The sequence below is a fragment of the Drosophila ananassae genome, chromosome 3L (genome assembly GCF_017639315.1).
Source record: "Drosophila ananassae strain 14024-0371.13 chromosome 3L, ASM1763931v2, whole genome shotgun sequence".
In the NCBI taxonomy this organism is placed as follows: Eukaryota; Metazoa; Arthropoda; class Insecta; order Diptera; family Drosophilidae; genus Drosophila; species Drosophila ananassae.
The window spans coordinates 4,375,596-4,398,117 of NC_057929.1; the positions used below are offsets into that span (position 1 = coordinate 4,375,596).

The following is a 22,522-nucleotide window of genomic DNA, read 5'->3' on the forward strand; positions in this document are numbered from 1 at the left end:
GGGGCCTGACCAAAAGGACGATGAAGCTCAACACAATGATAAGCATGAAACGGATGAGGAAACAAACACTTGAAGAAAATTTAAAGAAAATTTAATTAGTAGATATTAATTAATTAAAAAAATAATAATTAAAAATTTAATACATAAAAACTTACTTAAATAACTTATCTTAAAGATTATATGATGCATAAATCTATACAAATTTTATTAATTAATATTTATACCAATAATTTTGATGCTTTTTTTAACAGGGGTTGAACTCTAAGCAGTCCTTTTCTTAAAAAAATATTTAATTTTAAGTAACAAGAATACTTAAATACCAATTTCTAATAATTTTAATATAATATTATTTAAACTTGTTAATATTTAATATTAATATAACTTTAAATTTAATATTAATTTGAAACAGACCTTAAAACAACTAATTCTTTATAAATTTCCCTAAAAAACGCAACAAATATTTCCTAAATTCCCCACAAAATAGGTCACAAAGTCAAAACTCTCCAACTTTCTCTCACTGCATGCACAGGAGAAACAGAGAGATAGAGAGCAAAAGAGGGGGGAGAAAGTAGCGCCAGCAAAAAGGACGACGCTTGGGTTCGGTCCCTCGCTTCGTTTGCTTTCGCCCGAGGGATAACGGGGATGTTGGGGGAAAGGAGGAAAGAGTGTGTAAGAGAGTCAGAAAGAGAAGAGATGGTGAGTGAGAGCGATGGGGGGAGAGAGGTGGGATGAACAATTTCCCGCACTCAAAAAATAACAATGGCGCGTTGAAAATATCCGCTTCCGTTCCGAAAGCTACCAAAAGGAAAATACCCAAGCCGAAAGAGACGGGCAACAGCATAACAGAGATGGAGCGATTCAGATAGAGTCATGGCAGCTGCGACCCAAGGCAGGGGGCGGGATGGGGGACGGGGGAGTGTCAAAGGATGCGGGGGCAGAACACAGGAGGGGGAAGGCAGGAGGCAGGAGGATGCCGTCGAGGGTCGTGGCAACCAACGTCACACTCCAAGAATTTAATTCAATTTGAACACAATGAAATCATATTTTGCAACAAAATGTGGCAAAAGGCAGCAACAGCGGAGAGGAGGGGGAAGGTGGAGGAGGGAGATTGTCAAAATCACAGAGCGAAACGTTTCGCTTTTCATTTCGGTTTTTCGTTTTCTTGTTTTTTTTTCGTTCGTTTTTCGCATTTTCCCAATAAGTCCAGCATGTCCAGCTCAAGGATGAGCTTTTCCGGACGAGTCTCCTCTAGCCGACAATATGTTGGCATTAATATTTATTTATCCGCCAGGCTGAAGTTTCGCCTTTTTGCCAACGTTTATTATTCATGCCACACCGGTTTGCGGCATGAAATTGGGGGCTGGCAGGCAGGACGAGTCTGGCAGGGAGCCGGTACTTGTTTAAACAGCGCATAAAAAAATAATGGCTTCATTAGCATTCCCATTCACATTTGTATTCTATTTATTTGCTTTTCCTTTCTCTTTTTTGTTTTTTTTTTTCTGAAATTCACATAATTATATAATTTGCTCATTGCGGGTGGATGCCTCAATCGATGTGCAACATTTTGTGGCCTCTAGGGGGATTATTTTCATTTTGACAGCAAAAATACATAAATACACAAGGATATAGGGATAGTGGGTATTAAATAAATATGTCCTGGCAAAAAAAAATAACAAAAATAACTAAATATTTGTAAATAATAAGTAAAAATAATAATTTTGAGGTTATGAGGTTAAGAATTTCCCAATTTCAAACATGTTTGAAACATGTTATTGGAATATCCCTAACTGTAAATGTCGGCTTTTGGAGGTACTTTAGTACTTTTGGTCCTTTGGCCGGGCACTGAGCCGTAAACGGACCATTCCGGAGTGAAATATTGCCAGCATTGACAAATGTTGTTTGCCTGAGCACCCTTGGGCCCAGGACATGCGTGTCCTTTTCCCCCCCACCCCTCTCTCCCTCTTCCTCTTCATCTTTATCCTCTATCTACACAAGAAGGATGGATGTGTGTGTGTGTGTGTGTCAGCAATAAAATGAAAAATATTTGAACTTTAGCAAAAAGCGCACAAGGATATCAATTCCCCAAATGCCTTACACATATACACAGTGAGGTCCTTTTACTTATACATGTATGCGTGTAGTCAAATCCAACTAGAAATCAGAATCACAGCAATAAAATTGAGAGAGCGTGCACGAATGCCAATGGAAAAACAACAAGCAAACACTTTGTAAGGATATGGAAGGAGCAGAGTGGTGCTTCCACACAGCACAAACAAGTTTTCCGGCAAAAAAAAAAAATATAAGGAAAAGCCAACCGAAAGGAGACTCGACTCGACTAAAGGATGAAAATATTATAAAAACAGGACTGGATTCTAAAGGTGAAAGTTAGGCGAATTCCAAAGGATATTTCCACAAATTAGTTATCTAAGCGAAAGGGAAGTTTTTGTTTTTACATGAATTTTACATGGCATGTATGAGGTAGTTGCTAGAGCCTAAAAGTAGGCAATGTTTTTTGAAATGGCTTTAGAATATCTAAATAATTGTTTTTTAAAGCAAAGTTGATGTTTTTTTAAGATCTTTAGAGCTCTGTAAGGCAAAATAAACACTCCTGACCTGCCGCTTAGGTAAAGTGGAAATTTATTTGCCTTCTGCTACGATGAGTCCAAAAGGCAACTTTCAGGATCCCCACGAATGGCCCCCCTCCCCACCATCGATGGCGATTTGCAATACCACCACCCCCCCTACCCCTGGTCGTGTCATCGAAATAATAAGCTTGGAGCCACACAGGAGGGCAAAAAATTACCACTGTCAAAGTTACACAAAGGTCAAATGGAACATTATGGCTTTATTTTGCGCCTAATAAATCTCATTATGTCATTATATGCTGCTCCTCGACAGGATTCAGTCGGGAATGGGGGTGGGTAGGTTATGTGCGTGTGTGGGTGGGTGGCTGAGAGAGTGGGGGGAGACAAGGTGAAAGACAGCCGACTTGGGCCACCTAAAAACAACCGACAAAAGAGAGTTGGAAGGACAAGGGAAGAGGCTCTATAGTCGACATGCCAATCAGTAATCAATCCTCAGGACCCCACCAAAAACAATTTGCAAAAGGCACAGAAAACACAGAACACAGCAAGCAGCACAGCAAGAGAAACAAAAACAACAAGTAAACAAATTGGAAAGAGATGAACATATACATATACAACATGGCGTCAGCAAATGGCCCAAAGAGCGCATGTCGTGAGAGCACATGGGAGAGGATTTTCTGTTACACAGGGTATACCCGAACAAACGTAACGAAAAAAAACGATTGCCAACAGGGGGATCCGAGCAAAACAATCACACTTCGTGCGGACTTAGGGGGGCAAGGTGGGGATATCCAAAAGATGGAAAACAATAGGACATACTATCTCTCTCCCACCCATTGCATTCAAGGTAAAAATAGGTGCCGGTTTTGTTGGTCTTTGGATTGACTTTGATTGATAAGCGATAGATATTTTGATTTTATGATTTTGGTCAGGTATCTTGGGTGTCACTGGACATTAAGAGGGCTCCCCAACAATCGCTCGCCAACCGGTCTCTCTCTCTTTCGGACTCTCCCTCCCTCTCTCAAGCTCCCTGTTCTCACCCGCTCTCGCGCTCTCTCATCCTCGGCCATACTCGTATACATGTCGTGCGCTCGTGCAACGGCTTCTCCACTGGCCATTCGCTTCAAATTCAAACAAACAAAATTTCTCGCGCTGTGCGGTTGCGAGCGGAGCGGACGATTGGAAAAGCGGAAAACGGAGCGGTTCTACGTTGGCTCCTTCGCTTCGGAAAAGCGCTATCGCCAAATAATAAAAAAAAAACAACAAAAAAACTGAGTGAAAAAAAAACAACAATTTGTGGAATAAAAAAAAGAAAAAACATCTATATGTATGGATTACTTCCATGTGCTAATAAGAGATATAAAATAAGTATGCGAATCGTTCCTTAATCTGTGTATTTGAATTGTGCATTTTTAATTAAATCGGAGCAACAACAACAACGAGAACGGCGAGCATTGTTGTTGTAGCCTCTCTCTCGGATCGCGGCGGCGGCCGATCAATACGTGTATATATGTGTGTGAGTGTGTGTGTGTGTGAGGTTGTCGCGTCGCGTCGCATTTCAAGCAATTAACCCATGCAGCGTAGAAATGCCAAAAACGCATTAAAAATTATTAGTCGTAGCTGTCTGTCATTCACAAGATGAAGAAGAAAAAAGCAGTATAAGCAACAACAACAGCAACAACGACAATCATACACAAGTGCTATTTGCCGCTACTCATAAAACAAATTACCCACTTGGGCCTGACTTGTGCGTGAGATTGTCTGCATGAGTGTGTGTGTGTGAGTGAGTGAGAGTGTGTATGTGTGAAAAGAGCAGCGAAATCATCAGCTACATCGTCATAATCACCAGAAGCAGCAGCCAAAAAAAAAAAATAGAAAAAATACTACTAAAAAGTAGTAAGCCACAATAGTAGTACAAAAAAAAAAGAGAAAAATAAGAGAGAAAAAAAAACCAATTGAGAGTGAGGCACTAGCAATATGTTGCCAACAATAATAACAAAAACAACAGCAACAGAAGCTCCAATAGTACCGGAATAAAATTACTATACAGCTCTCGGCCCCATAGTTGCTTGCCTCTGTGTATGTGTTGCTGCCCTCTCTCACTCTTGCTCTCCCTCTCTCTCTCTCTATCTATATATCACTCTCTTGCTTGCTCTGGTGTGTTGGTGTGTATGTGCAAAGCTTTTTTATGTTTCGCACAAACATTGCGGTAAAAGAACGCCGACAAACGATGGAACTCGTCGTCGTCGCATCGTCGCTCTCACCAATTTCCGATTTGTGCGCGGGCGCGTGTGCAAGGTGAAGTCGCTTCGTCGGTCGTCCGGTCGGTCGGTCGGTCGGTTTGTCTGTCGTTTAGTCTCTTTGTCGGTCCCCATCTTCGTGCAACTCCCCCGTGTATTTTTTTAATGCCCCAAGCTCTGGTCGTCGTTTTGTTATATATACATACACAAACAGATATATATATATATATATATATATGTATATGTGTGGTGGAGCAGCTTCTGTTCTGCCAAATACATACATACATATGTACATCAGAGCTTGGACAGGCGCGCTCGCTCGCTCCCTCTTTCTCTCGCGCGTTCGTTCTTTTGCTGGCTTACTCAAAGTGCCGTTTTTTTCGTGTATTTGTAGAGAAATGATGAAAAACAACAACAACTAACCTCATAAAAAAGTTCATACATTTGTCGCAAAAAAAAAAAAAAAGAAAATGCAAAAAGTGTCAAAGAAGTGAAAAACAGCAGCAGCAACAACTACAACAACAACGTCAAGAGAATCTAGCAGAAGAAGAAAAAGAAAAGCCAAGCCAGAAGGCAAAGAGTTCAGAGGCTCTCTCGCTCTTACATAAATGGAAAATAATTCCTGAGATTTGCTCGCTCGCTCGTTAGTCTTGAGGCGGAAGGAGGAGGAGGAGGCGGAAAAGCAAAGAAAAGCGCTGCTAGGAAAATTTTGCGGATTTACATTTTTTTTGTTTGCACAACCCCGCACCCCCCCCGCCGCCCCCCACGCCAGTGCCAGGGAGTTGGGAGTTAGTTGCTGAGAAGTCGGCAGCGTTTCTTTTGTGGATTATTACGCCCTCTCACGCTCTCTCTCTCTCACTCTCTCTCCTCGTCGCACTCTCGTGTTAGCTTTTTTGGACAAAAAAGGGGAGTGCGAGCAGAGTAGCAAGCAACGGGGAATCATCACCTGCCCCCCAGCCCCACCACCATCCATTTCTATCACCAACACACACCACACCCCCCAACCCCCTCGTCGCGCCTTTAGAGCATTTTTTTTGGATGCTGCCTACGAACCGGGAATGCGCATATCCAGAGCAGAAATTGCGACTATTTTGGATTTATAAAAAGGTAAGGATATTATTTTATTTTATTTTTTACAGTGTATGATACTATTTCAGATAAAAAATAAAAAAAAAGATTAAAAAAACATATAAGATACTTAATCTGTTTATGATTTTGGTTAAAAAATAGCTAAAAATATATTAAAAAAAAAAAGTAAAAAATCTCATAAATACTTAACAATCCATAAGATTCTTTATCTTGTTCCAATTATGTCTAAAAAAAAATAGATAAAAATAAAAAAAAAATAAAAACATCAAAAGTATCTCATATATAATCTCCCAATAATCCATCAGATACTTAAACTCTTTATGCCTTTCTCATAAAAATAAATAATATATAAAATATATCTCATAAATACACAAAAATCTATAAGATACTTTATCTTTGTATAACTGTTATCAATATTATCATAGATTTTGTGTTAAAATAATTGCTAAAAATAGAAAAAAAATTTATCAGAAATATCTCATAAATAATCTCCCAACTTGAAGATACTTTATCTTTTATGCTTTTCCCACTAAAGTGACCATATTTTGTCGAAAAAAAAGCCAAAATGGTAACACTGACTGGCGAGTAAATTGATTTCCAGTTTGATTAATTGCCGCTTGCCACTTGCCACACACTCACACTCATAAAAAACATCATTTTTTTCGATTTAATGCCAATTAAGGCGTTTCAATTTAAGCCGATTTGTAATTAAATGGAGTTTTTTATTGTTATTTTTTGAAGCGATTAGAAAATTGACAGGCCGGGTGCTTTTGGTGCCTGGTGCGTTACCTTTTTCAGATTCATTCAAGTGGATTTAATTTGGGTTTTGTTCGGCGGCAGTGGCATGGAATTTGGGTTTTGTTTTTGGCGGAGCGAGTGGTAATGTGGGAAGACAGGAGAGGAATGTCGCGGGCCTAGTCAAGGGGGGTTGGTAGGAGTGGGAGGGGGGGAGCTATGGTCCTAATGAAGTCTAAGAGGGAGAGTGGGGCACAAGGGCTACGTGGGCTTTAGGACTCAAGACCCTATCTTGTTCCTTAAGATACCTGTATTTGAATCCCTTTTTGAAGTAATTCTGCCTTTAAACTTAATACCAAATAATACCAGATAATACCAACTAATACTAGCTGTTAAAAGGCCAGCTTAACTTTAGTTATAGTACTTAAAGTCTATAACTTATCATAAAAATGACTAACAACCTTATCACACCACACTTTCCTTTCCTCAACCAAAGTGCCATAAATTTTTCATTCTAGAGTTTATTATTTTTTTATTTCATTTTTAAAACAAATTCCGGAAGCAAAGCACCTCCACCCCTCTCTCTTTTATTTAAAATTCTAGTTTATAATTCGCCCGGTTTCTCGCTTTAATTAAGTAAACATTGCAGCCGCATTTCAACTTGGCCATAATTCCACTGTAAACATGCCAAAATTGTTTATTTAAACAACTGTTTAGTCATAAATGCAATAGATACAAAGATACAATCACACCGAGATACAAAGATACATAGCTATAGGTGTAGATATATGTAGATATAGATACAGATACGCACACGCAGATACAATTAAGCGTCTATTAGGCTGAGCTCTCTCGGCCGGGCCATAACATTAAAATATTTTACACAAATGGGTAGAGGGAGGGCAGGTGGAGGGAGGGGCAGTGGCAGTGGCAAGCTCGCTTTGGCTTCCAGTGGCGCACACAATCGTGACGCCAACTTAGTTACGGTCATTAGCACCACCAGCACCAGCACCACCGAGTGGTGCCTGTTCCGTGGCGTGCCGAGCTAAGCTTGTGTGTAGAACTGCATAGATACAGATACATGCAGACTTGGAGATACTAGATACATTATACTTATACTGCAAACTTGAAACACTGCAAGCTAAAGAATTGTGAGATACTTGGCTTGTAAGTTATAAATGGAAGTTTAAAGATACTTGCGGAAAAAGATACTTTTTTTTTTAAAGAAAAAAAAATATATATATATATAAATAAAAAAATAAAAAAAAATAAATAAAGAAAATAAAAGAAAAAACAAAATAAAAATATAAAAAAAAAATATAAAAATAATACAAATAGAAAGAAAAATAATATAAAAAAAGAAATTAAAAGTAAAACATAAATTGAAGTAAAATATGAAAATAAAACTTTGAAAATAATATAAAATCAAAAATGAAATAAAATCAAAATTAAAATATATAATAGCCATGTCCCACTGTAACCGGCAACTGCCACCTCCCTCTCCTTCTCTCTCCCCCCTCTGGCAAGCCAAATGTGTCAATTGGCTGACAAAATATTATAAAAAAAAATAATTACAGTGCTTATAATATTTGTCTGTCAGGAGGGGGGTGGAGGTGGTGCTAGCTACTGTGGCCCCACCCTCCCAGAACACCAGTCTGCAACTGAATCGGTCTCTGCACGATTAGACTTAATTGATTTGTTCAATTTTCATAAAAAAAGAAAAAAAAAACGGCCGACAGTGACAAACGCTCGCCCCCACAACTGCCTATCTGTCCGCCCAAGCGAATTAGCAGCCAGTTCTGAGCTTGCAATTTCAATTTCAATTCTACAAATGGATTTTATTTCACTTTTCTGACACGTGAGCGACATGGGAATACCCTGCACTGGCTTTGTTTATTGTTATAGGCATTATTTCTATCGATTTTCCATTGATTTTATTTTATTTAGAACTCATTTGTTGTATAATTGCATAAAAAAATGGAATAAAACAAAATTGAATAAAATATTTATGAGCCAGAGGCCAGAGGCTTTAGGAGATTAGATAGTCGGGGTAGTGAAGTGATTGGGAGTTAAATCTGATAACTAAGAGGCTTTGTTTAAAGGGGAATTAATATAAAAAAATATATAAATAATATGAAAAATTATGTAAAATTTATACAAAAAATAATAATAAAATTTAGTCAACAAAAACACTAAAAGATTATATGAAAAATAATGTAAAAAATAATATATAAAAGATAATAAAAATTATACAAGAAAATTAAATAGAAAACAATGTAAAAAATAAAATAAAACAATATTTGTAAGAAATATGAATAAATATTGAGTTCCAAAGAAAAGTGAAAAAATAAAGCGAAAAATAAATAAGCAAATAAAAGTATAAATAAATTGCATTAAAAATGGCCAAAAAACAATAATTTTTTTTTTTTTAACAAGAAACTAAAATCTGACAAAAAACAAGGGCAGAGGCTGGGGGTGAGGGTGAGGGTGGCAAGGAAGGGGGGGAGCCATAACAAATAGCCGGCAATCAACAAGAGCGTCATTAAAAAAGCAAATTTCTGAACACGCTAAACACATGTAGGAAGGCAAAAAGCAGCAAAAAAGCAACAGAAAAGCAAGAAAACAAGGCAACCAGGCAACAAAAGCACTACTCACTAGATAATGTGGGCCAAGCAACTGAAAAAGCAAAAAATAACAGACAAAAAAGCAACAAAACTTAATTCCCATCACGAGAAAACGAAGCAAATTGATTGTGATGATGTTTTCCAATAGACTGTTTCGAGTATCTGTGTATCTGTGAGATAGTATTGTATCTGTGAGACAGCAGCGGGTGTCGGATGGGGCTCAGTCAGGCATGTAAATGAATGCTTTTGATAATTAATTTATGCTGCCACAGGGCGGCAGATAAATAATATAATATTATAACCCAAAGCTACAAACATTAATTTGCATATTTTTATTTCTCATTTTTTTTTATCGAAAAATAAAATAAAAGCTCAATAAAAAACCACACTTAATGTCATTTAAACGGGTTTAATTTTTTATGAAAATATTTGTGGTTATATTCCACAGTGCAAATAACTCAATTGACAGTGGGACAGTGGGTGTAGAAGGGAGGGAGACTATCCATTATTGTGTACAAATTCAATAAATAAGAACAATTAATTATAACGTGCAAATACTGCAATATCGCATTGCGATAATCGCAATTAATATTTATTTTTTATGACACAAAATAAATAAAAGCGAATTGCAAACAATTTCTCTGATAAGCAGCCGTCACAGCCACTGCCAGAGACAACAAATAAAGGCAAAAATAAATATATATTTCTGGAGTGAAAAAATGCAAATATTTCATAATTATTCATTTTCCATTGCTGACATTACATCATGCAATTATTTATGTTGCCATTTTAATTGGCAATAAAATGTACTTTTTAATTAAAATACACAAAAAAGAGGTAATCAAATGGTTTTATTTTAATAAATAAGTAAAGAAATCTTTAATTTCGATTCAATATTTAACAAATTTGTGTTTTTAAACAAAAATAACTAATAATAGGGCTCTGTTTTGCTTTTTCTTAGCTCTTTAGTTAAAAAATACAAGAATATTAGAAAAAATTGTAGTATTTTAATACATAGGCAAAGAAAACTTCTTGCTTTGCTTTTCTCAGCTCTGCTTTGCTTTTTCTTAGCTCTTTTGTAAAAAAAAAGACAAAACAAGGCGTAAAAAATGGCCTTTTTTTAATAAATAAGCAAAGAAAACTTAAATGTTTAATTTTAAATCAAATTTACATACCAATTTAAGGCTTTGAGTCTCATGTTCGTGTAGATTTTGACTTGTTTATGTCTTATCTCAGTTGATATGTTATGTTGTTAACTGTTTTTGCCTGCTACACGCGCCGACAATTTCGTTGCCAAAAAAAGCAAAAAAATCAAAGCAAAAAGCAAAAAAAAATAAATAAAAAGCGAATGGCGTCAACTTAGTTTTGTGGGGAAACCGAAGCAAATTTTTGGCGCCGTTGGGAACTCATTTGAAGTCTCTATAGTAGTCTCGAAGTCTTTAAAGCAAAGTCAACTGGTAATAATCTTTGGTGATTTAGTAACGAAAAGCACATCTACCTATGTATCTACACAAAATGTATCTATTGGATATGCAAAAAAAGCAAAGCTTGCTTTGTTTGTCAGTCAGTCAGTTAGTCTGTTAGTTAGTTAGTTAGTCTCTTAGTTATTCAGTCTCTTAGTCACATAATGATTTGAAAAAAAGGTCTCTGAGGTTCGCAGTCCATCAACCCAAAAAGCAAAGCACAGAGCTGTCTGCTTTTTTCCCTTAGAGCCCCTGCTGAGCCCCCAAATGCTACTGAACCAATGCTCTATCCCCCCTTCCAATACCCGCCTCTGGCATCATCATGCTCCCCATATTTATTTTCATATCTTTTATGATTCTTTATTTGGCGGCTTTGGCTTCCCCGCAACGCAAATGAAACTCACAGCGAGGTATCTCAGTTGTTTTTTGTTTCTTTGGCCCTGCTGCTTGCTGTTTTGGTGGAAAAAATGTAAATAATCATACGAGAATGGGGCTGGGCAGAAGGCTCTTTCAGTTCTGGCCACAAAAAAGGGATAAACAGTGGGGTTTTGAATAAAATTTAATAAAAATATTAAAAAAGAGATTTCTAAAAGGGGTTAAATGGCTTAAAATTCATTAAAATACTCCCCTTTTTATAAAAAAATCTAAATCGCCAATATGAGTGGTATTACCCCCACAAGTCTATAATCCCCTATAAGCTTAAGCTCTACGGCCATAAAAAGATTATGCCATATTTCAGTTTATTTTTTTTTTTGTTTATTTTTTTTTTGTTTATTTTTTTAAGCTTTTTTTCCTATTTATTTTTATTATTTTTTCCTATTTATTTTTATTATCTTTTTTTTTAGTTTCTCGACAATAATATTTCATGTTTATTAATGGGAAGGCTTGTCTTTTGTAAATTGTTTAATTTTCTGACTTGTTTTTTTTTGTAATTTACGTAAATTGGTTTTTTTTTTGAGGAGGGAGGAGGTATGAGGAATATGAGGCATGATTATTGTACAGTATACCCCCCCTATAGAGTCATTTGCGTGATAATTGCAAGACGATTGTTGGACTGTCTCTCTCTCCCCATCAATAAATTGCTTAATATGGCAAGATTTTTTGTTTTATTTTTTTTTCAGACATTTTGTGGTTGCTTTAAATAATTATCATAATCTGTGTGGCATGCAACAACAATTACTGGCCCACAAGTACAACAAATTAGTTGCATTTCAATTGACTTCAAACCGGCAGCTGTGGCTCACTTCTAGAACTGATTAGCTTGAAAACTGGCTAAATTCCAGAGACCTGCTCTATTGACAAGTGGTATCCGTTCGCTACTCAGTCGCTGGCACTCAGTAGCACTCTTTATTAATGAACTGCCATTTGATTTCATTTTTCCAACTTCCAGTTCTGTGCTTAGTGGCTTTCTGGCTCAAAAAAGCGCTTAAATGGCTAGCAGTTTTATGATACTGGCATGAATTGTGGAAAAATCACTAGAAACAAGCACTAAACTTTGCATTTTTTAACAAATATTGCTGGTTTTCATACCAATGATCCCTCTATTTTTCTAAAGAAAATTAATTTGTCCAAGAAAATTCTCCATTTTTTGTAAACTGACCTAAAATGACAAAAATTGTAAAATTGTATCCTTTTTTCTTTTTAAAAAAATTAAGAAAATCAATATTTTTAAATATTTAACCTTAAAACAATAAAAATTTTGATATAAAAATGAATTTCTTTGTCTAAACAAAGTAAATATTAGAGATTTTCCTTTTTCTTAGACCCCTGAAACCCTAGTAACCCCTTTAAGACCAAACTACACTGACAGAAATGTTTTGAAATAACTCCTATCTCTAAGAAACATGATTTATGTCCATTTTTCAAATCATAAACTCAAAATACTAGCCAATAGTTAATCACAAGTCAACTAGCACTTAATTATAAACTGATATTTGTTACCAGAGTTGTTTATTTTTTTTTGTTAAGCACACTTTTTAAGCCTTTTTTTTAATGCCATTTTGTGTGTTTGTGTTTGTTGTGTGTGTGTGTTTGTTGTATTTGTGTAATAAATCGCGTGCCGTTTTAACACTTTGACGTGCACAATTGAAAATTGCGAAATGTGTTTTTTTTTTTTTTTGTTTGCTTGTTGCGCTTTGTGCAGCCGCCACCTAGAGCTGCCCCTGCCACTCGACTTCGGCCCCCCCTCTGTATACGGTTTACTGAAAAAGCAAATTAGCTGCAACATTTTTTTTTTCTGCTTTTTCTTCTCATTTTTGCTTTTCATTTTAGCCAAGTGAGAAGAGAAACACTTGAGGCAGAGCCAAGCCAAACAAAACAAGGCAAAAATGAAACCAAACAATGCCAAAAAGGCTGCGAAAATGGACACCTTCTCTCTCCTACTTCATTATTGCATTTTTTTTTATTTTTTTTTTGTTTTTTCTTGATTTTCTTATTTGTTTTGTGGCATGTCTGTTTACAGAGATCATTGCAGCAAAAAAAAAAATGGCAATAAAGAATACAAAACAAGTTGCAAATAAGTTGAACAAATATTTTTCTATTAAACTCGTTTATGGCCATTAACATTTTCGAATTTCTAGCTCATAGAGACACGAATAGACTTCAATAAAAAAAAAAAGAACTTCCTGCCGAGTCTCTCCCAAAAATAGAGTCTCTATATAGTCTCTTAACAAGATTTTAAGTTGTCTTTGCAAAGAAATTTGTTGCATGCTGCGTGCTGGCTGCTGCAACTGCTTCTCCTAAACTTGCAACTTGTTTCACAGCATGCCACACGAATTTATGCTTGCTTTTTATGCTGCTACCCCCCAACACAACACAACACAACACCACTTAACCGAATTAGTTTCAATTGCACATTTTTCAAATGCCTCATTCGAGTTTCTGGCAACAAAAGCAACTAAATGGTGATACTTTAAAGCTGAAACCAGTTACCCGCAACATGAAAGCTACAAAAGCAACAAGAGCAACTTGTCTGGGATTAGCCTCGATCTGATCCGATCCGATCCGATTTCTTCGATCTTTCTTTGCCGCATATCGGATTACAATTTGTTAGCCATTTTTTTTTAGAGTATGTGCCATCAATTAATCAAGATTTTAATGCAAATTTTTTATTTTCCTATAAAAAAAATAAATCTGTCCCAGAAAACTTGCCTAAAATAGCATAAATAACACAATCTTTCCATTTTTTCTTTTTTAAAAATTGAGGAAATCTATATTTTTTAATATTTTACCTTAAAACAATGAAAATTTTAAATCAAATTTTATTTTATTTTTTTTTTTTATTTTTCTTAAATACAATTTTTACGATTTCTAATTAATCCAAAAAGCTTATAAACCCTCAAGAATTTGCATTTGAATGAAAAGTAATTTGTCTTTATTTCCTAAAACTCTTCAACAAACTCGTTTTTTAAATCAAATTTTAAGAAAAAAAAAAAACTGAAATAATTGAACTTTTTGTGTCTTATTCAGACTAAACAGGGATATAAGCACATAAATACGTATTTAAAATGTTATAAACTTTCAGCTCAGACTCTTACAAATGTTTCCCTTCACACTCTTGATTTTTTTTTTATTTATTTATTTTTTTTTTATATGCCAAGTTTCCAACTCGCGAATCTGAGCCAAGTCCGCGCCACTGGAGTTGAGTTTCTCTGAATGGAAAGGGGAGTGATGGGGGAGTTGGAGGGCAGGACAAGGGCTCTATCCCTCCTCCCTCGTACCTCCACATAAAACTTGCAACTCGGCAAGGAGCAACTTCTCTCTTGTGGCGACCAAAGGGGGCAACATGGGGCATCGAGGTGGAAACTTTGTCGTTTATATTTCGCTTCCCATTTGCCAGTCCTCGTCGTTGCATCCACTTTTTTGTTTAATATTAATGTTTTTTTTCCCTCCAACCCCGCCCCTTGCTTCTCAGTTGTTTTCTACAGACTTTTTGTTTGTTTTTTCCCCCATTTTTTTTTTGTTTTTTGTATTTTTTATGCCACGTTCTTGGGCTCAGAGTTCTCTTGTTGTTTCTGATTTTGTTTTTTTTTTCTTGTTGAGTTTCTTTTTCAATCCAACTCCCCTGGCGTTCTATCTCGGCAGAGACCCCTGGTTCGACCCCCATTCCATTTTTTTTTTTTCTTAAATTGTTTGTGCTTTCTGATGCGAAATGTGTTTTTTCTTTTCTTTTGGCTTTCAGTTGCCTGCTTCTTTTATTAATTTTTGGTAGCATAAAATAGGAATTGTGTTTGTTAATTTTTTTTTTTTTTTTTTTAATTTAGAAAATATAAAAAAATATTTGAAATAAAATCAAAAAGAAATCTATAATTGTGTTTGCTAATTTTTTTTTTTTTTTTTTAATTTAGAAAATATAAAAAAAAATAGTTTAAATAAAATCAAAAAGAAATCTATAAAAATTAGACTTAATAAAGCTCTAAAAAAAAGAAAAGGGAGGGGCTGGGGAGTAAAAGGGGCAACTTAAGGAGCGCCGGATGCCGCATAAGGCAGAAAAAAAAATAAATAAAAACACAAAATAAAAAAAGGGGAAAAAATAAAGGTGAAGTGGTATTAAATTTCATATGCGTCGTTGCTCTTTGGCTCTCAATGTCTTGTAGCCCATTATCTGATGGGGAGGGAGTGTGGAGGGAGAATCGGAGGGGGAAAGGGGAGTGTCAGGGGGTGCCAAGGGGGGGAGCTGGCCAACAAGAGGCAGAAAAGAACACTTAAGCCTGAAATTGGCAGCTATTCGCCTTGGCTGCCTCTTCTTTCATTCCTCTTTTTTTTTTTCTTCCATTTTTTTTTCTTAAATTTTTTTTTTCTTAACGTTTCTCGTTTCGTATCTCTTGGCTCTTTTTCTCTACTTATGTCGACTTGTTATTGTTCGACATAATGGCAAAATATTGTATTGCCAACATTTTTTTTTTCTTCTACCCTGCTTTTGGTCTTCTTTGAGAGGGGGGGGAGAGATACTCTACCTAGGGGTATAATAGATGTCTCAAAAAAAAAAAAGATTATAAGTAGGGGTTTCTCTTAAATTTGTCTTAAATATATAAATAATTAAAACTTATATATTTCTTTAATTTTTTTGTGATAAATCTTTTAAGAGCATTTATTAATTTAAGTATTTTTCACAGAAATCTCTTCATTTTTATGGTCTCTGCTCTGTTTGGCCGCAAAACTTGGTCAAAAGCGAGTGGAAGCGAGACGGATCTGGCGAACTGGAGAGGAGGGAGGGAAGGGAGGTAGCTCCAGCTCTCTTGACAAATGACTGGCACTGGAGTCGAACTCGAGTCTCGAGTAGAGAACCCCGCCTCTCCTGCCACTCTACCACTCTACCACTCTGTGCCCCTGCCACTGAACAATAGCAATAAAGTGCGTTAACTTTTTGGCAGACAATAGATTTCATTTCGGGCCCAGAGAACCGAACCCCAAGACCAAAAAAGTTACCAGTTAGCAGTTAGCAGTGTGTGCTGCGGAATTGTTTTATTATTGCCCTCAGGCATTTCGAATTGAATGCATGAGTGGGTGCCCCCTTGCCACAAGACTTCCCCCCTTCTGTTCAAGACTCATGTGTCAGATGGGAATGGACGTGAGATGTAACCACAACTTTAGTGAGGTTTCTGGCTCATAAATTATTATAAAAATAGAAAACAAAAGAATAAAAAATATATTTAAATATACATATGTTTTAAAAATAATATTTTTTATTAAATTTCTAGACCCCCCTTCCAGTCTATAAACATATATAAGCCGTGGCAGAAGCAGCTTTCCATGCCACACGAATGTAAGCCGCTTCGAGGTCCTTGCTGGCTTCCAGATCCCTGTTCCCTGTTCCCTGTTGGCTCCTCTGCCATTGTTTGGACTCTGCCTCGTGAATGTTGAATGCTTTGCTGTTCTGTGGCACGTTGCCAGCCTGCCAGCCTGCCTGCCTGCCCCCCCACTCCACTCCCTTGCCACTCTAATATGCCTAAGCTGTTGCCGGCGCTTTGTTGCAACCACACTGGCAAACAAAACTGACTGTTTGCCCCCTGCCTGCTTGCCACTCCTCGTGTTGCATTTTGCAACTTGCTGATCATTTTACACACTTGCGACTTGTTGTTGCAAACTCTTAATATGCCTTCAGATATGCATCAACTGCGGCAAGCAGGCAGGCAGCCAGGCAGGCATGTATCTGTGTTGTGGGGCAAGTTGAAGATGTTGCTTGCCCCCCCTGCCTCTCCTCTCGCGTGTATTTTGTGCATTGAACTGGAAATGCGGCACCCCTCTCGTCCCAGCCATCGCCAGAACGGCGCAAAAGCACAATTTGCATGCCGGGGAGCCAGCAGAGAACACAACAGGATACAGCACAGGGCAGGGAATTAGTTACAGGGGCTAGAAATTAAACTTAAAAATTTACATACAAATAGTTCTAGTCTTTTAAGAGATTTTTCTTCTATTTAGATTTGCCTTCTTAACCCTCTATGACTTATAAAAACAATAAGAAACCTTAAACCCTAAACTCCTTACCTCACTTGTTAAAATCCCAATGCTGATTCCTGATTTTCATTCGCTTCCAGCATATTTGCTTGACTCTGTCCGCCAGTGTCCGCCGCTTCCCTGTCCGCCTGTCCGCCTGGGATGGCCCTCCTTCTTTCAAATCACGCACGCTGGTCGTGGGAGCGTGAGGCGAGTCGTGATTCGAATATCGGGGAGTATAATGGGGAATATAAAGTCGCCTTTTGTTGACAAACTCGGGCCTAAACAAATATGAGAGCCCCGACAGCCGGCAGGTTGAATTTCAAATGAGATTTTCAGTCTAGGAGTTCAACTACGCCAAAAGGCTATTATTATTATTATTTTTTAGTATTTTTTTAAGAGATTATTTCTTAAAACTATCTATAAACGATAGTTTTCAAGCTGCCATCTCTAATTTTGGGACTTGAGACTCCCTACTAGCCCTACCTCCTTATATCCCCCACCTCCCCAAGACATTCCTTTTGTGCAACTCTTGGAATTTGATTTATTCATGTTCTGTTCCCTGCTGCCGTTTCTCATTCGATATCGAATGATATGCATGTCTGGGGAGGACTTTTCGATCCGGCCAGGGCCATCTCCGACAACCCAAAAACCGAAGACCGAAAACCGTACTCCTCATACCCGTATCCGTATCCGTAGTCGAACCTCACACACACCGGAGGCCAAAAGTCAAGTGGAGTAGCTCACTACCAAGTCGACTTGAGTTCTGAGATACACACATATTTTATTCGAGTGACTGACTGGCAGCTGGACTGCTCTCCTCCTCCTGACCCTTCTCCTGGCTACTGTTTCCCTTTTCGCACATTGTTCTCCTCCTTTCCCTTGCCGGCGGATTAGTCCGCAAATCAATTAATTTTCATGGTACTTAGCATGATTTTTGTTCCGCTCGCTGGGCAGGAGGAGGATGGGGTCCAGGGAACTGGTTACTCCGCCAGCTCTCTTTGGCAAAATGTGCACTCAATCAAATGAAAATTAGCATTTAATATGCCAGGGAGATGGGCAGGGGAAGAGGGAGGAAGGGAGGGCAGGCAGGACATGCAGGAAGGGAAGGACATGGAAGGCAGGACGAGTTCCCCCTTGGGACTTGAAGCAACCCTCTTGCGGGCAATCCTCTTTCCATTCCAACAGTTCTTGTTTTCTTCCTCCCCTCCTCGACTCCCTGGCATCCTTGGCATATAATTTTGTATTAAATTTCCAAAAAAAAAGGACGAGCCAGGACGAGGGGGAAACTGAAATTGATTGCAGTTTCAGGATTCGGGATTCAGGATTTGGGCGAAAACCCACCCTCCCTTCTAGAAACGGCAAAAAAAGGTGTCAGCTATGTAATTATACGTGCCGCATTGTCCTTCGTCCTGTAGCCCTGTAGTCCTTTAGTCCTGCACCCTCCCCTTGTTTACTTATTAAGCGTATTTGTTGCTCTTCGTCCTGCGTCCTGCAGCTCCCCTCTAGCCGCTCTTTTGTGGCTTTTTCTCGACAGCTGCGCTTCTTTTACTTTCTCCTTTCTCCTGTCACCTTTCCTTTGGGTTTATTAGTCGGACAAGGTGGGAGATGTCCTTGGGAGGATACTATTTATAACAATTATTTGTAATTAATCCCAGCAACGCATTAATCAACATTTTTTTTTGCGGCTTAATTACAAGAGAACCTCTGCTAGGACATCTTAGAGCCTGTAGCTATAAGCTCCCAAGGCAATCATCTCGAAGGACCAAAAATAATCGCTCCTAGTCCCTGCCTGGCAAGGACATCACGTCGTCTAGGTGTCTCCCGCTGTCGCTGCCACTGTTGTTGATTCTCCTAAACGTTTCCCATTTGCTAGGGACGAAAGGACAACCCAACAAGGACCAAACCAAAAAGAATAACAAGGAACCAGAACGAAACTTCGTGCTAAACAATGACACGAAAAAAAAGAAAAGAAAAGAAAAGAAAAGAAATGGAATAAAAAGGGAAACACATGAAAAGCATACATTACACGCTCGAAGTAACCCGGAGGGGGGGAGCTCAGTCAGAAACACACACACATGGATATTATAGAGCAACAAAAACAAAGGAGGCAGGAGGCCAGGACATGGCAGGAGTCGGAGAAGGGGTGGAGGACTGGATAATATTGTTGTTCACATGTCGGGTATTCCCTTCCTTTTTTATTTTTTGATATTTTTGTTTTTTATTCCAAGGGAGCAAGGGAGTGGTGTGTGTGGAACGTGTGCTGAGAGGCCGGAACAGGAAAGGACTAAGGGTCCTTAGAGCTAGTACTCCTATAAGGTTACAGGAAGGGATATATGTATGGATGAGATCCTTGAAGATGATAGATGATTTTTAAATCATAAAGATTAGCAATAATCATATAGAAGTCCTCTCCAAGGACCTTGTTTATTAACACAAGTATTTATCCTAAAAGGTCCTTTTCGCTGACTCATCCGCTGAGAAAAAAAGCATGCGTTTTTATCCTCAAAGGACTCTGATTACCAAACTATTTGAGGGAAAAGTCCTTCGAGAGCAGTACTTTTTCAAACCAAACTGAACAAACAATGAGTGGCAACACGCTTTGCATTTAAAAGGCTTTGGATAGTTTTGCTTTTCGTCCTTGGTCCTTCGTTTAATCCCTGGGAATGTTACAAATCTGTTGTCCTGGCTGTTGATTAAGGCAACCGCATCGAACGACTGCTACCCCGTCACCCGTTCCAATGTGCAGCTGCCTATTGTTCAGAAAGGGTCCTGCGTCCTGAATCCTGTCTCTCCCCTCATATTCCCTGATATCCTGAAAATCCAGTCAATCAAAAGCGTGCGCAAACAACATCCCGAGGGGGAAAGTCAAATTTGCTCGCCATTCTCCTCCTCCTCCTCCCGGCATTTGGCATTCATTACTTATGCGCAGACAGTGAGTCCTAGTCCTAGTGCCTCCTCCTCCCATTCTGAGTCCCCTTATTCCAAGCAACCCTCATAAATTCCGGCCCAGCCAAAAATGGCAATAGATTTGGTCCGGGAGAGTCCTGGTGTCTAGAGCCTGAGGAGGCAGGATTGAAGCGCAACCCTTAAGCTTCTCTCCCCTCCATCTCATGTTAATCGTTATTTTGGCACTTTTCCGGCCCGGCCCTGCTGCTGCTGCTGCGTAATCGCTTTTCACCATTAAAGTAAAGTCTAAAGAAGATATTTTCCTCTTCCAGTCGGAAGGGCACTAAGGAGGGTTGCCGCCTCGTCCGCCAGTTCATGGCGTAGCACATTTTCAAATTATCCTCAATGAAATTATGAAAGCAAAAAAGGGTCGCCCTGTCGCCCTGTCCCCTTGTCCCCTTGTCCGCCCTTGTCCGCTTTTTTCAGTCCATCAATGTGGGGGGAAAGAAACAAACCGCTTGAGTCAAATATTTTTGATGAGGGTCATAATTATAATGAAACAGGTCTTGCATACAGAAGAGCTGTGGGAGAGAGGGGTTGGAGAGGAAGAGGTCTTGCCTTTAGGGCACTGAGAAAAAAAGGGGGGAATTCGTAAAGATATAGTTTTTAAAAATAACTTTTTGGAGGGGCTAGACTCTAGAGTTTCAACTAGAATTTTCAAATATTTCTAAATAATATATTATTATAATCCTTTATAATCTATTTGTCAGATATATCATATTCTATGATATATATATATATATTCAGATATAGATCTCATATATATAGATTATCCTTCAAAGCACTGAAATAAAAAGTGAATAGAAAAATGTCTTAATTTTATAAAATAATATCAGAATTATTAACTGTTTAGAGGGTCTAAGGTTTCAAAATATTTCTAAATATTATATTTAAAGAGAAAATGTTTAAATATTTTATAAAATAATCTCAGAATTCAATAACTGACTAAAGGCACTAGAACTTTTAAAATATTATTACATATAGACAGAATATTACATAATATTATAATGCTATATCCCCTATCATATCTCTCAGTTATAATATTTATAAAAAAAATTCCATTATTATTACTTAACTTGAGAAACTAGACTCTTAGCTACTAGAGTTTCAAAATACATTTCTGAATGATATATATACATATATATTACATGCAGTATATTATCACTACCACCCCTATTATTTCTCTCAGTGATGGCCACAACTTCTCCCTTTTATTTTCGAACCGATTCCCGGGTCTCTGTTGCTGTTGTCTCAACACTTTTGCCATTTTTTTTTTATATTTTATTTTTGTTTTTTGTCGAAGGGGGAACACGTCCGTATAATGCATGATTCATGCTCCCTGTTCCCTGTTCCTGTTTTTTTTTTTATTTTTTATTTCAACGCGACATGGTTTTTTTTTTAAATGCAAAGTACTCGCCCCGAAAAAAAAGGGGACCCAGTGCTCGCCCTTTTGCACGCTACTTCTTGGCCAGCAGTGGTGGGGTGACGAACTGGATTTGGTTTCATAATTAAAATAAATTTTAAACGATTGCCTCGCTTTGATTATGTTGCTCTAGAGCCTTCTGCTCCTGCTGTAAATTGAAAAGTAATGCCACTTTTGTCACTATTGGGTTTGCCCTTCAGGGCAATTATCGTTTCTCGCTTTTGGGAAGAGTAGGGAGGGAGGCAAGACCCGGTCAGGCGTGGCACTGCAATCAAGTTGTTTATGGCCGTGTGGCAGCTACCATCTTCAGAGTCTGTCCCTCTGTCCGCTTGTCCGTTTGTCCGCTTGAGTTCATGCCGCAAATCACGACATCAAGAGTCGTGTGAGGGCGATGAGTGAGGCGGTGGTGGTGGAGTGTTGAGACCTTACTGCTCGGCACCTCTCACATGCAGCCATTAACACGCAAAAGCTAAAATACAGAGAGAGAAAATGTTGATTAAAAAAATAAGATTTAAGTCTTCCATATTTTATCATCTTATTCTTGGCTTTTTGAACATTTTCTTTGAAATATTTTATAGTTTTTATCTATTTATTTTAATTTTTTTGAGTGTTTTGTAGCCTCACCCTACCCTACTCCTTCCTAGCCCCTCTGCCCATCGACTACTTTAATAACAAAGTAAATATTGTTCATTAGTAAATATTTACACGCTCGTCGCATGTTTGTTCATATTAAATACCAAATACCAGATAGGGAACAGAGTGTGTGTTGTTGCCACAATCCCCCCTGCCACACCACCACCCTCTAGCTCCTCCTGGCTTTATTTATTTATGTTTCCATTTATTTATTTATGCGCATTCGTATTCCGTTCGCTCTCTAGTCTCTAGTATCTTTGAGATACTCGCTCGGCCTGGCCTGGTCTGGTGGGGCAAAGTGAGGTGCGTGTCGAAGCTATTAAACATTTATCGATAAATTTTTACA

At 38.0% G+C, this 22,522-nt stretch overlaps 1 protein-coding gene across 1 annotated transcript in view; it reads left to right on the forward strand.

Annotated features, from left to right (window-relative positions):
* Positions 1-3,682: 3,682 nt before the first annotated feature.
* The window catches only part of LOC6495618 (uncharacterized transmembrane protein DDB_G0289901), a 75,219-nt gene continuing 56,379 nt past the window's right edge, over positions 3,683-22,522 (forward strand). Inside the window, exons 1-2 of the mRNA XM_001959195.4 lie at positions 3,683-3,953; positions 5,220-5,932. The gene's annotated coding sequence lies outside the window, so the exon portion shown is untranslated. The remainder of the gene's footprint in view (positions 3,954-5,219; positions 5,933-22,522) is intronic.